Source organism: Chenopodium quinoa, unplaced genomic scaffold (assembly GCF_001683475.1).
Source record: "Chenopodium quinoa cultivar QQ74 unplaced genomic scaffold, ASM168347v1, whole genome shotgun sequence".
Lineage (NCBI taxonomy): Eukaryota > Viridiplantae > Streptophyta > Magnoliopsida > Caryophyllales > Amaranthaceae > Chenopodium > Chenopodium quinoa.
In genome coordinates, this window is record NW_018745410.1 from 8,453,446 (window position 1) to 8,465,889 (window position 12,444).

The window sequence follows — 12,444 nt, forward strand, 5'->3', positions numbered from 1 at the left end:
ATTAATAATAGAGGAAATCTTCAACACAATTGTCACCATTGAATCTTTAATCTCTCAATCACCATTGAGATTCCTCACTTTCCTTCTCTAAATCAACTCCTAAAATAACCCTAAAGCTAGAGAGAGAAGCTCTCAACTAAGCTAAAATTATCATCTAAAATTTTGAATTCTCCTTTCTAAAAATCGGTTAGCAAATACCCAGGGGAGCGCGCCCGCACTTGCAGGTTGCGCGCCCACACTGGCTTGTGGCGTGCCCGCGCTTCTCTGGGTTTCTTTGGCTCTTCTTGCGGTCTCATGAGTTCGCTAAGGTCTTTGGGACTAAGAGTGGTAGTCCCAAAAAGCACTCGACAGTGGGTTCATCACCCCATCTTTATGAGAGCATGGCTTGAGAGCGCAACAACTAGAACTTGGAGAATCCAGTTCCTTGCATCTTGAGCTTTTCAATTGCCATGAGCTTGCTCCAAAAGCATCTTCCACCTTTGTAAATAACCAATATAAAAACCCGGAGCTCGTACAATACCAACAATCATGAAAATAAAGCAAATAAAGGAAAAAAATAGTAGAAAAACCAACAAAATGCACAAAAGCTACAAAATAAGAGAGGAAAGGTAAAACCAAGACTAAATGCATAAAACTAGGCCTTTATTGAGAATGAAAGCTATGAAAAGAGAAAGAAAACAACCTAAATGCTCATCAAATGGGTGCCATTTATAACACCAATCATAGGGTTGTGGGCTTGTCTGGGCGTGCGTGTGTGATGCTGGGTTGTTACGAGGCAATGTGTGCGCTTTGGTGCCTTAAGAAGGGGGCAAGAAGCCTTGTGCGTGCTGCTTTGCACCTTACAACCCGCAACAAATGCTGGTAGGCTTGGTTGAGAAACTGTAGCGTGGGGTGGTGCTGGAACACTACTACAAAAAAGGCTAAAGAGACAGGTCCAAAAAGGCCAAAGAGACTGCCTTAGAGGCGGTCTCTAGCTAAGCAGTCTCTTTGGCAAAGAGACTGCTTTTTTAGAGGCGGTCTCTAGAATGGAAAAACTGAAACCGCTTATCTAAGATAGGCAGTCTCATTTCTTGGAAAATCAAGACCACTTATCTTAGATAGGCAGTCTCTTTTAACAGAAAACTCAGACAGCCTATTTAAGAAAGACAATCTCTTTTTCATAAAACTAAGAACACTATTTAACTTAACTGGTCTCTTTGTTTCATTTAAAAAAATTATATATAGCTTATATAAATTGATATATAATTTTTTAAATTATAATATGGTATAACTTATTTTATGGACTAATGATGGATAATTGCAAATTAGCTTCAAAATTAAAGGAAAATAACATTGCAAAATCTCCAACGAACATTCTTTGATTAAATTTATTTCACAAAATCTCCATTATTTCAACTAAATCCTAATTGCACTATTCCTTCGACTATCTCCTCTTTCAACGCATCAACAGAACCAACAGTTGCAGCAGAAGTAACAAAGTATATCTTCTCTCCACCAGCATCAACAAGCTTTTTTTTTTTTTTTTTTTTTTTTTTTTGGAAAATAAGGTTTTATTACCAAAGAGAGAAAGTTACAACTTACAAGAGCTAAGTTATAACTACCACCAGAACACCACAAGACCTGAAAAACAGGCCAACCCCAAACACCAGTTCTAGATCCAATCCTAGCCACCTTCTAGAAAGGGTTCTAGGAAGGGCCTAGAACAACATCAACAAGCTTTGTAATGTTCTTGCTGCTAACATGGGACATGAATAGCTCAATAAACACAACTTGTAACACAATGTAAAGGAGCAAGTTAAAAAATTGCTCAAAAAATTCTAACAAATTTTACATTGACCAAAGAAGAATTATTTAAATTACAACAAACTATTTGATTGCTAAATTTTAAGATCTACCAACCTAAAACTCATTAAAAAATAACAAAATTGAATCGATCCACAAACGTAACATATAATAAACACAAAATAAATCAGATTTACGAATCTTACAAAAAATAATGTAAAATTGCTGATCCATAATTTAATACAAAATTTCAAAAATAGATAAAAAAAACAACACCACAAAACCACATAAAAAAAAACCTCAAACAAAAATAATATGAACATGAACATGAAATCTTACACAGAATATGAAAAAAACAATTGCAAGTTGAGAATCAAACATTCTCTTATCCTTTTCCTCTTTGTTTCTCTTCTTTCAACCTTCCTTTAACCCATTAATTTACAAATTTTACTTAATTTCGACATTTAAAATAAATAATTAACTAAAATTAAGGGTACAAAAACATAATAAAATGAAACGAAAAAAATTTGAAAAAGAACCTATTCTTAGTGGTTAACAATGGTATATCATTCAAATCAGAGAAAAGTTGTCTGTGAAGCCGCCGGATGGTAGATCATCTTCCTTGACAGTCCATTCATTCTCTATGACAAATCAGATGTCGAGCAAAGAAGCTTTGAACTCCATTAAAGCTACTTCTTAAGCTCCAATGGTTGACGCAAGGAATTTATATAGTACCAACGTTGAAGAAAATGATAAACATCGAAAATTTATGTTTAAAGTATGAAGGAATGATGTATTGAAACAAGAAATGGAGGAATTGAAATAGAAATTTGAATGAAATTAAATGGTTAAGAGAAGAAATAAGGAGTTTGAGTGTAATAAAGGAGGAGAGAGATCGAAAGGGAGAGGAGGCAGATTGAAGAGATGCAATCACGGAGGCGGATTGAAGAATGAATTTTTTTTGGGGGGGGGTGGTGGTTAGATTTTAGGGTTTAGTTAAGGAAACTGGTTAGCATCACCACAAGTCTCTCCAAACAAAATTTTATTTTATTTATTTTTTAATTTTAATAGGTGAGACCGGTTACGTAAAATCACGGGTCTCTCTTTTAATTTAAAAATAAAATATATTAAGAGAGACCCGTTATCTCTTATAAAGCGTCTTTGTTAAATTTTTATTTTTCCATAACTAAAGAGATTGGTTGTTTGTAATGTTGGGTCTCTTGAAACAAAGAGACTTGTTATGTGATTAACATGTCTCTTATTTCGGGTCTCTTTGACCATTTTGTAGTAGTGGAACACGCACCAAGACACATTGCCCAAGGGGTTGCTAGGCACCCTTGGCTTGCAATGGTGCGCACCTAGCTAGTCTAGGTGTGCAAACCACTAGCGTGCGGTTGGCTACGTGTTTGCTAATTTTTCTATTTTAATTATTCTATTTAATTTAATTATATTTGGTTTTAATTATTTTAATTAAATTTTTGAGGCTAGGCCTCGATTTTTAGCGGCATTGGTAAAAATTTTATTTTGGCAAAATTTTGGGTTTGTCGACTTAATAAATTAGATTAATTAAGATGGATGCGGATTTAGTGTGGGCTTTAATTTTTTTTTGCGCTAAATTACATAATCGGTTAAACATCTTTTACTAGTATTAATTAGGCGCCTTAATCTGATTAACAAGCTAAATTAGTTACTAGTTTACGCTTGTTTTGTGCATTGTTACTTGTTTATCGTTGTAAAATGCGTGGGTCATTCACAAATAGTGAATGGAATGTATATTCTCCTGCAGGTTTTATAAAACTGGAAACTAGTGAGGCCCGATTAAGATAGAAAAAGCCTTAGGAAACTGTTATAATAGGCTTTATAGATCGTCATAGGGGCGTTCTTCTGCTAAGCAATGTATAAATTATAGAGAACAAGTTATGTAGGTGTTTTATTTAATAACAAATAGAAAACGGTTATTAGTCACAACCATACTCTTTTCCCTTCATAAATTCGTACACTAAAAAAGGAATAAAAACGGTTTAGGGGCCACATAACCGCTCTATATTGCATTACAATAGAGAACGATTAAGATAGATTACAGTTCTCTAATGTTTTATTTTTTTTTATTTTATTAAAATTCGCCCATATGTATATAATTATTCGAATTACCCCTTTACGTATTTTATACTGAATTATTCCTGTATTTTACTAATCTAAATTATTTTGTATTTCATTTTAGACCTGTATTCTTGTTTAATATCTTGTAAATTTATATATCGTGTTTTTAAGTTGTAACTTTCTCTCTTTGGTAATAAAATCTTACTTTCCAAAAAAAAAAAAAAATTTATATCGTGTAAGAAAATCTTCACATTTCCTATGTAAAATAAATCCATGATCTTGTACGTGCAATATAACTTTCTGTACAATAAAATCAACAAAAATATTTCCAGATATGATGAAAAACATCAAAATATACTTCATATGTATAATTTAAAACATCCAACCACAATTAAATTGAATCATTCATACAAAATTTGTTCCATACAAAAAAGTACGTGAGTTAAATATCAAAAACCTTTCTAGTTAATGTTTATTTAAAAAAAAAAACATATTGATGCCCCAAAATATACCTGAAGGAAATGTGTCCTCGACTCTCGTGCAATTACTAATGTAATATGGATCGTATTATGGAGATAATAAGTTCGTTTAGTTGGGTCGTCTTTACGTCTTGCTAGAGACCAATATTGATCATTGGGTTAAACCAATGCCAACTAAATGGATCCTATGAGTTCACACGTTACGGTGTTAGGTCGAACATGAATACCGAGTCCAAAAGTTGGGCTTAGTGAATGACTGGCCATAAGGAGCAAGATAGGAATAAGTCTATCCCTAATTAGATAATATGATTATATATAATAAAGGGCTTAGGAAAAAAATAAACAGACGTTCATCTTTCATAATAGAAACAACATAATATTTTTCCCTTCCTCTCTCTCTACAACCGGTTAGAAGTTCTCCATAGAAGAGGAGATTAATCTCTCCCGTCCAAATAGCATTGGTGGAGGTTCGATCTACACTTGTGGACCAACATTAGAGGAGCAACAATTGAGGCTCTAATCTCCGCAAGAAGGTAGAAGAAAGCTTGGGAATTCACGCAACAAAGGTTAATTCTAAAATATTATATGATCCTTTATTTGTATATGCATGAGATCCTGTTTAGGTGCGTATGAATGAGATTCATGAAATTCCGCTTTGAGTACTTAAAACCCTACAGTGGTATCATTTAGCCCCTTGCATATAATTTATTGGTCACAATAATATGATTATTTTGATGTATTTTATGCTAATTTTAATTTGATTAAGGGGAGGAATTGAATTATAGATCGAATAACCCAATTAAAATATGATTTTGATTGATTGGAATTGATTAAATTAAGATTTAATTGCTTAATTTATTTTATTAACCATAGCCGAATTTTTTTTGGCCTAAATGCATTAATTAATTTTCTGATTTTGTTGTGTTATGAACTCTAATTTTGAAAATTAATGTGTTAATTTCATATTATTTGATTAATTAATTCATGTAAAAGAGTTTTATATGAGTTAGAAATCAAATTTTATCAAAAGCCTATATTATTTAAAATGGAGATTTTAGATTAATTTTCTGAAATTATGCATAACGGAGTTTATGTTTAATTTAATTAAATCACAAAATTAATTTTGCAAGAGTTGTGGAATTAATTTAACTAAAAAAAAATGAAATTGTTAGCTGAGTGGGAGCAGCCACGGCTGGGTGGCAGAACCACCCGTTGGTGGTCCACCGTGGCTGCTCCTGTGGTCGTCAGGGGCGGAGGGCAGTAGGGGAGGGGAAGTGGCTGAAACGTGCAACTGTTGCACGGTTCCAGCCACTGTACCTGCTGGTTGGTGTGTTGGGCTGCTGCCTGGTGCGCCAGCCAGCGCTGCTGTGGCTGGGCGACTACCTGGCTGTGGCGGCCAGCTGCTGTGGTGGCTAGGCTCTAGCCTGGCTGCTGCGGCGGCTGTGACGTGGCTGGGAAGTGTGCTCGGTCACGGCAACCCCTGTTTTCAGGTTTTTTTTTTTTTTTTTTTTAAAAAAAAAAGAGTTTTTATTTTAATTAATTTTGAATTATGAATTTAAATTTAATTATGGATAAATGTTTGAAAATCTGTTTTAAAGGAGATAAATGAGCAATTCCAATTATGATTATTTGACTTGGTTTATGTGATTATCTATAATTTGATTTTTTAATCAAATTAAAATTAGATGGTTAACTAGTGATTAGGATGGAATTTTAAATTTGTTAAGATAATCCTAGAATATAAATGTGATTTATTTTCTTATATTATATATTTATTTGATTTCATCTGATTCCTAATTTAAATATATGATATTTTAATTATGGTAATGAATAATATGGAGATATTGTCTAATCTCGTCATAAAATATGTGATATATTGAAATATACGTTGCCTCAGTTAAAAATATATGATATTTTAGTTTAGGAAAAGTATGCTATGTGATTTATTATGTGGCAATTGTATGTTATATACGATATATTAATATTGCTATAAATGACTTGTATGGCCCATAGTTTAAATTAGAATATACGATATGTGTATCGTGGTGTATTTTTGTAATTTAAATACGATCTGCGTATCGTTAAGTATTTTTGTAATTTAGTTTAATTATGAATTATGTTAATTATATAAATACTTGATTAATCCAAAGAAGAGCCCAAGATGAGAAGGCCCGTGATGAAGATGGACGGAGATCCATGAAAAGTTCAAGGAGGTACCTAATCAAGCTTAGTTCTTAGGATTAGGGGCCATACTAGCTCATATTTTATTTTATTCATTTTATTATTATTCTTAAAATGTTTATAAGGTTATTGAATGTTGTTATCAAATGCGCTAGAGTTCACTAATTTATAACAACATAATAAACTTAAGTCCCACAAATATTGAGGCTCGCTTTTCCAAATATAATGTACTTATTAAACCCTTGATTAATAGTAATGGGTCATGCCTCCGCAGGGTATTATTATTAATCTTGGGAGGTAAGGTAAAATTGCGAATTTTTCACAATTAATTTGGTCACCCTCAACAAAATCATCAGAAGCGTTTTGGATTTTGAAGTAAGGGGATAGTTGAACATGTGATGTTATCTATCCAACCAAGAATTACAAGAAGTTGTAATTAGTAAAGGAGTTTACTTACCTTGAAAATGTAACTTGAAGGAAGGGCCTCCGTCCGCTTAATGCTACATAGGGATATGATCTTGGAATCACGTTATTCATAATAGGGACACAAAATGAATATAGTGTAAAGTGGCTAAAATGATTTCAAAGGATGTTTGAATCATAAACTACTTTGATAAGCATAGTTGAATTTTATATTTATTTGCAAATATTATGTCTTCATTAATTTTCGTGTTATATATGTTATCTCCTCGATTGAAAGAAATATTGTGAAACGTTCTCAAAACTAAAAGAGTATCCGTAGACGATTATCCATGCTTTGCTAAAAGGGTTTTAAAGGCTAAAAGGAGTGTTAAAAACCTATTTAATAATGTCACATGTCTAATGATAGCCTCCAAGAACTCAAAAAGATTGAATAATCGAATGGCTCCACCATTGACTCATTTTGAAAACGTTTCAAGTGATTGGACTCGATGGAGAGGTACAAGACCTCTAAAGACAACATGAGTGCGACTCACATTAAGAACCTAGTATTTTTCCTTGATCAATATGATTGAACATGGTGAATGACTTGGATTTTCATACTGTCAAATGTTGACTAATTTAAGTGACATCATTCTTCACTTATTGCATACGGTGTTAAATACCAAATTAAACTCCAACTAACATGAATTGTGTTGAATGGTTTTGGCAAAATTATGTAAGATGCTTAAAGTAGTTGAGCATAGTATCATTTTGAGCTTGAAAGAAATGTTCTAGATAGTTCAAATGAGAAAGGGTTAAGAAGGATGGGGACTACAATAAAAGCCAAAGGATAAAGAAAAGACCAATAATTTGTCAATTCTTAATCACAAGGCTACTAAACTGTCAAGTGCTATTATGAATAGCAAATGTTTAAATTGAGGACTAGCTCCAAGAGATTGAAAACTACCCCATAAAGACAGTTTGAAGGTAAAGAATGGAAATGTTCCACATCAAGTAGTTATAGAAATTGATTTAGCAAAAATCTACTTATTTGACATGTGATGTCAAGATTAACTCTCTTATTGAAGAATGAGGTTGAGCTAAAGAATTGAAACTTGGATAAGGGAAAAGTAAATCTACAATGTGAGAAACAAATGTTGTTTTACATGTATGACTTTACATTTCACTTAACTATATATAGTTTAGCATTGACATAAATAATCATTATTATATTCTTGCTATAATAAAAACATCATTCCATTGCAGTTATCGGTGAATGTCAAAGATTCAAAGCATCGAACAAATGTTATTTTGTGCTTAGTTGAATCAAGGGATGTTTTGAAATGCTAAATAGGTTAAAGAGTTCTATATGATAGATATAGATGAACCATTTCTATGTATGAACCACTTCTAGAAATGTCAATTTGATCAAAATACGAATAGAATTGCATACGGAAGCTCCGAAGGGATGGACTTTAAACATCATAAGATTATGAATCCCTTGATGCATGCAAATCTTATTGTAGTTTGATGATTAAAAAGTTTATCTTTTGGAGAAAAGGTGACGTGAACCCATGGTTGAATACATAACGATGTAATTAAGAAACCTAAGGTTCACAGGCTAGAGATGAACATGGACACTTCAATTGAATATGATCACACATGCTTACATGAAGCATGAATCTGAAAATTTTTTAAGGAGTTCAATAAGGTTCAAAAGAAGAATAAAAGAGACTTGACAAACATTGCGATATGATCGTAACAGTTTACTTTTGAGTCAAATTGTTAACTTGGCAAGAATTCGAAAGCATTTACGATGTGATAGTAGTGATGAGCATTTAACACAAAACTTGATGATCATCCCAAGGATTGTAAAATTAGTTTACAACCTAATCCACTAAGAGAAATTTTTTTTCAAATGGAGGAATTAAACTATATAAGATATAGCATAATTAATGATGAACTGTACCTATTTTCCAAACAATAGTTCTAAGGATACACTTTTAAAATGAGCTTTTTACACTAATTAGGACTGCGTCAAATCACAATGGTATTAAACTGTTTAGTGCAATGTTGAATTCTAAATCTTAGTACAAGGGTATTACAACCACAAAATGTTTTGAGGATAAATTGTTTGTTGCTCAAATTGGTGCCTTTTGAAAAATATGTCATTTCTAAAAGGCAAGTGGGAGTAATTCTCGAAAACCGAGAAGAGCAACAAACTAGCTTGCCCTATGCTAAAAGAGCTAGCAAGTGGGAGTATAAGTCTCGAAGGTGTTCGAGAGAACCAACAAATGAGCATGATTCACACCATGTTAAAAACAACAACACGTGGTCTCATTAATGTAATGGGATACGTAACCATGTGTCAAGGGCCACATTCCATGTATACCCTTCTTATGTTGTTCTTCATTGAAAATAAGTTTTCACTTGTTGCGCATAAACCCACAAAGTCTAGTAAATCTAAGCAAGAGAAATAAGTTCGATGGTTAAGAAATTCTAAAATATTTCTTTTTGAATGTAAGCTTTGACGAGTCACAAAATAGATTAGTACAATGAAAATCTGAAATGGTTTCCATATCTGGAAAATTGAGTGTGAGACACTTGGTTGATTTGCATGAATTGGGAGAGAACCATTGAATGCAAAGAGCATACAAGGAAGGAATAATGTTTTCTAAGCATTTATTAGTCACTAAAGGATTCAAAGAATTCATAGTATTGACTATGGTGAAATCTTTCGTTGCTAATATTGCTTATATCTATTCAGACTCTTCTAGTGATTTCAACTCTATGTGATATGGTTGATGGAGTTCAAAACACTTTCTTGAAATTGTTCATGAAAGAGAATGTGTATGTGATACACACATTAACGTTTTGAAGGACCAGGAAGTCCTAGAAATGCATGTATGTTTCATAAGTCCATTAGTGGATTGAAGTAAGCATCTTGGAGTAAAATCTTTGATTTACTAAGTTAATCAAATTAGTTGATAGTCTTATAAATGAAGAAGCTTGTACATACAAGAAGTTTAGTGGGAGCTATGTAGTCTTCTTGGTTTTGTATTTAGATGACATACTTCTTTCAAGATACGATGTTTCCATACTTGAATAGGTCAAGTAATGGATAATGATTTGTTATTGTTTAAAAGACCTTGAAGGGTTAAATGAGTACATCTTGGGAATCAAGATTTATTGAGATTGGTCTTGAAAGAGGATTGAACTTAATTGAGAAACTTATATAGATGAGGTTCTCTATAGGTTCAAGCATGAAAAACTCCAAGAGAGGTTTCACTCCCATGCGGCATAGCACATTGCTTATTAAGACTCAGTGCAAAGCAAAGACTGATGAGATTTAGCGAATGAGTGACATTCCTTGTGCATTTTCAAAGGATTCGTCATAAAGGCTACGCATTGTACTCATTAGATGCATGTATGCAATTTTCAACCGAATTTTGATATGTGATATTGGAAATTATAGAATTAAGAGTTTCCTGAAGTACTTAGAGAAGAACAAAAGGCAACATCTAAGTATATGGACATAAAATATCATAAAAGAAAAGGTAACATTTCATATGGATGAGAATGTCTCAAAATTTGTTAACTAAACTATTTCAGAAGCCTAAATATGAAAGTCATATTAGGTTCAATAGAAATTGAACATATTAGATGGCTTTGATTGTGTATTGGACACAGTCGCAAAACTATCAGTTGTGTTCTCCCTATGTTTAATGTGAAACAAAGTTTCATACTTATTTAATCATGGTTTAGTATTAAATAAATGTCCAAGATATTTTATGAATTTCAATGGTTTTGTCAAATGCGTGATTTGATGAATGAAACCCCATAAGTGAACTGAATTCATGGAATATTTAAGTTCCTAATCCAATTCGTTAAACTGGACATAAACGACTTATTGAAAAGGATTACCATATAAGATTGATTGATAGCGCAGTTTCATTGGCTATGGGAACATAGAGATGTTCAGTCAATTATATGGATTTGTATGGTTGATACAGATCTAACTGACCTACTTAGAAGTTTTGAAAAATTTCGCTATTATGTTAGTGGATTCCTGAGAAATGAGTGAAGCACTACTTAGCTCAATGATTAGTGTAACTTTGATATTATCAAATGCCATGCCGTAAAAGGGGGATATAAAGGCAATATTCGGGTTATACTAAAAGTTGAATGGGAGTTTTGGTTGCCACAAGATTGAAAAGGTCCTCCTATGTTAGATAGGATGGGTGTCTTGGCCTCTTGAAGAGTAAGGATTGTAAATGCATGGCCGTGCTCAAATGGATTACTAGATAATCATTTGTTTAGCACTTCGAACTCGGATTTCAAGAAACAATTTGTGTACTAGTATGGATGAAATAGAGATGTAATGATACTATCAAATTGGATAATAAGAGACTTAAGGAATTTAAAGATTGCACGCTTGTCTCAGACAAGTGGGAGATTGAAGGAAATGTGTCCTCGACTATCGTACAATTACTAATATAATATGGATCGTATTATGGAGATAATAAGTTCGTTTAGTTGGGTCGTCTTTACGTCTTGCTAGAGACCAATATTGATAATTGGGTTAAACTAATGTCAACTAAATGGATCCTTTGAGGTCACACGTTATAGTGTTAGGTCGAACATGAATACCGAGTCCATAAGTAGGGCTTAGTGAATGACTGGACATAAGGAGTAAGATAGGAATAATTCTTGCCCTAATTAGATAATAAGATTATATATAATAAAGGGCTTGGGGAAAAATAAACTGACGTTCATCTTTCATAATAGAAACAACGTAATATTTTTCCCTTCCTCTCTCTCTACAATCGGTTAGAAGTTCTCCATAGAAGAGGAGATTAATCTCTCCCGTCCAACTAGCATTGGTGGAGGTTCGATCTACACTTGTGGACCAAAATTAGAGGAGCAACAATTGGGGCTGTAATCTCCGCAAGAAGGTAGAAGAAAGCTTGGGAATTCACGCATTAAAGGTTAATTCTAAACTATTATGTGATCCTTTATTTGTATATGCATGAGATCCTGTTTAGGTGCGTATGAATGAGCTTCATGAAATTACGCTTTGCGTACCTAAAACCCTACAATACCAATACCATATTGATCTACAATTCACATAAATCATCGTCGTCATCATTTGGTTGATGGTATCCGGTAACATAAGAAACCCACCTTTCCTTAAGCTCGTCAATCATTTTTTGAGAATATGTATGAGGAACTTGTTTAAAATACTACAAAACAATGTAAAATACATACATATTAGTTAATAGTATATAATAAATTCATCTAATTAAATATAAATACCATGGTCTTGAGAGTACAGTAAGAAATCATGGTGCATGGCCTATATTAAGGCACAGAGCCACAAAGAGATTGACGCACTTATCTAATAGCTCACTAAACTATAAATTTAAAATGAACCACAACCAATATTGCAAAACACATTTAAAAATTCAAATAACCAAAATAGATAGCATACTAAATCGTG

The 12,444-nt window shown here is 32.9% G+C and overlaps 1 long non-coding RNA gene across 1 annotated transcript; it reads right to left on the bottom strand.

The window, feature by feature from the left end:
- Nucleotides 1-4,227: 4,227 nt before the first annotated feature.
- Nucleotides 4,228-12,111, bottom strand: LOC110713228. Its single transcript, XR_002509825.1, has 2 exons — nt 12,047-12,111; nt 4,228-4,394 (listed from the first exon to the last, which is right to left on the bottom strand). It is a non-coding gene; the product is annotated as an uncharacterized LOC110713228 (long non-coding RNA).
- Nucleotides 12,112-12,444: the final 333 nt, after the last annotated feature.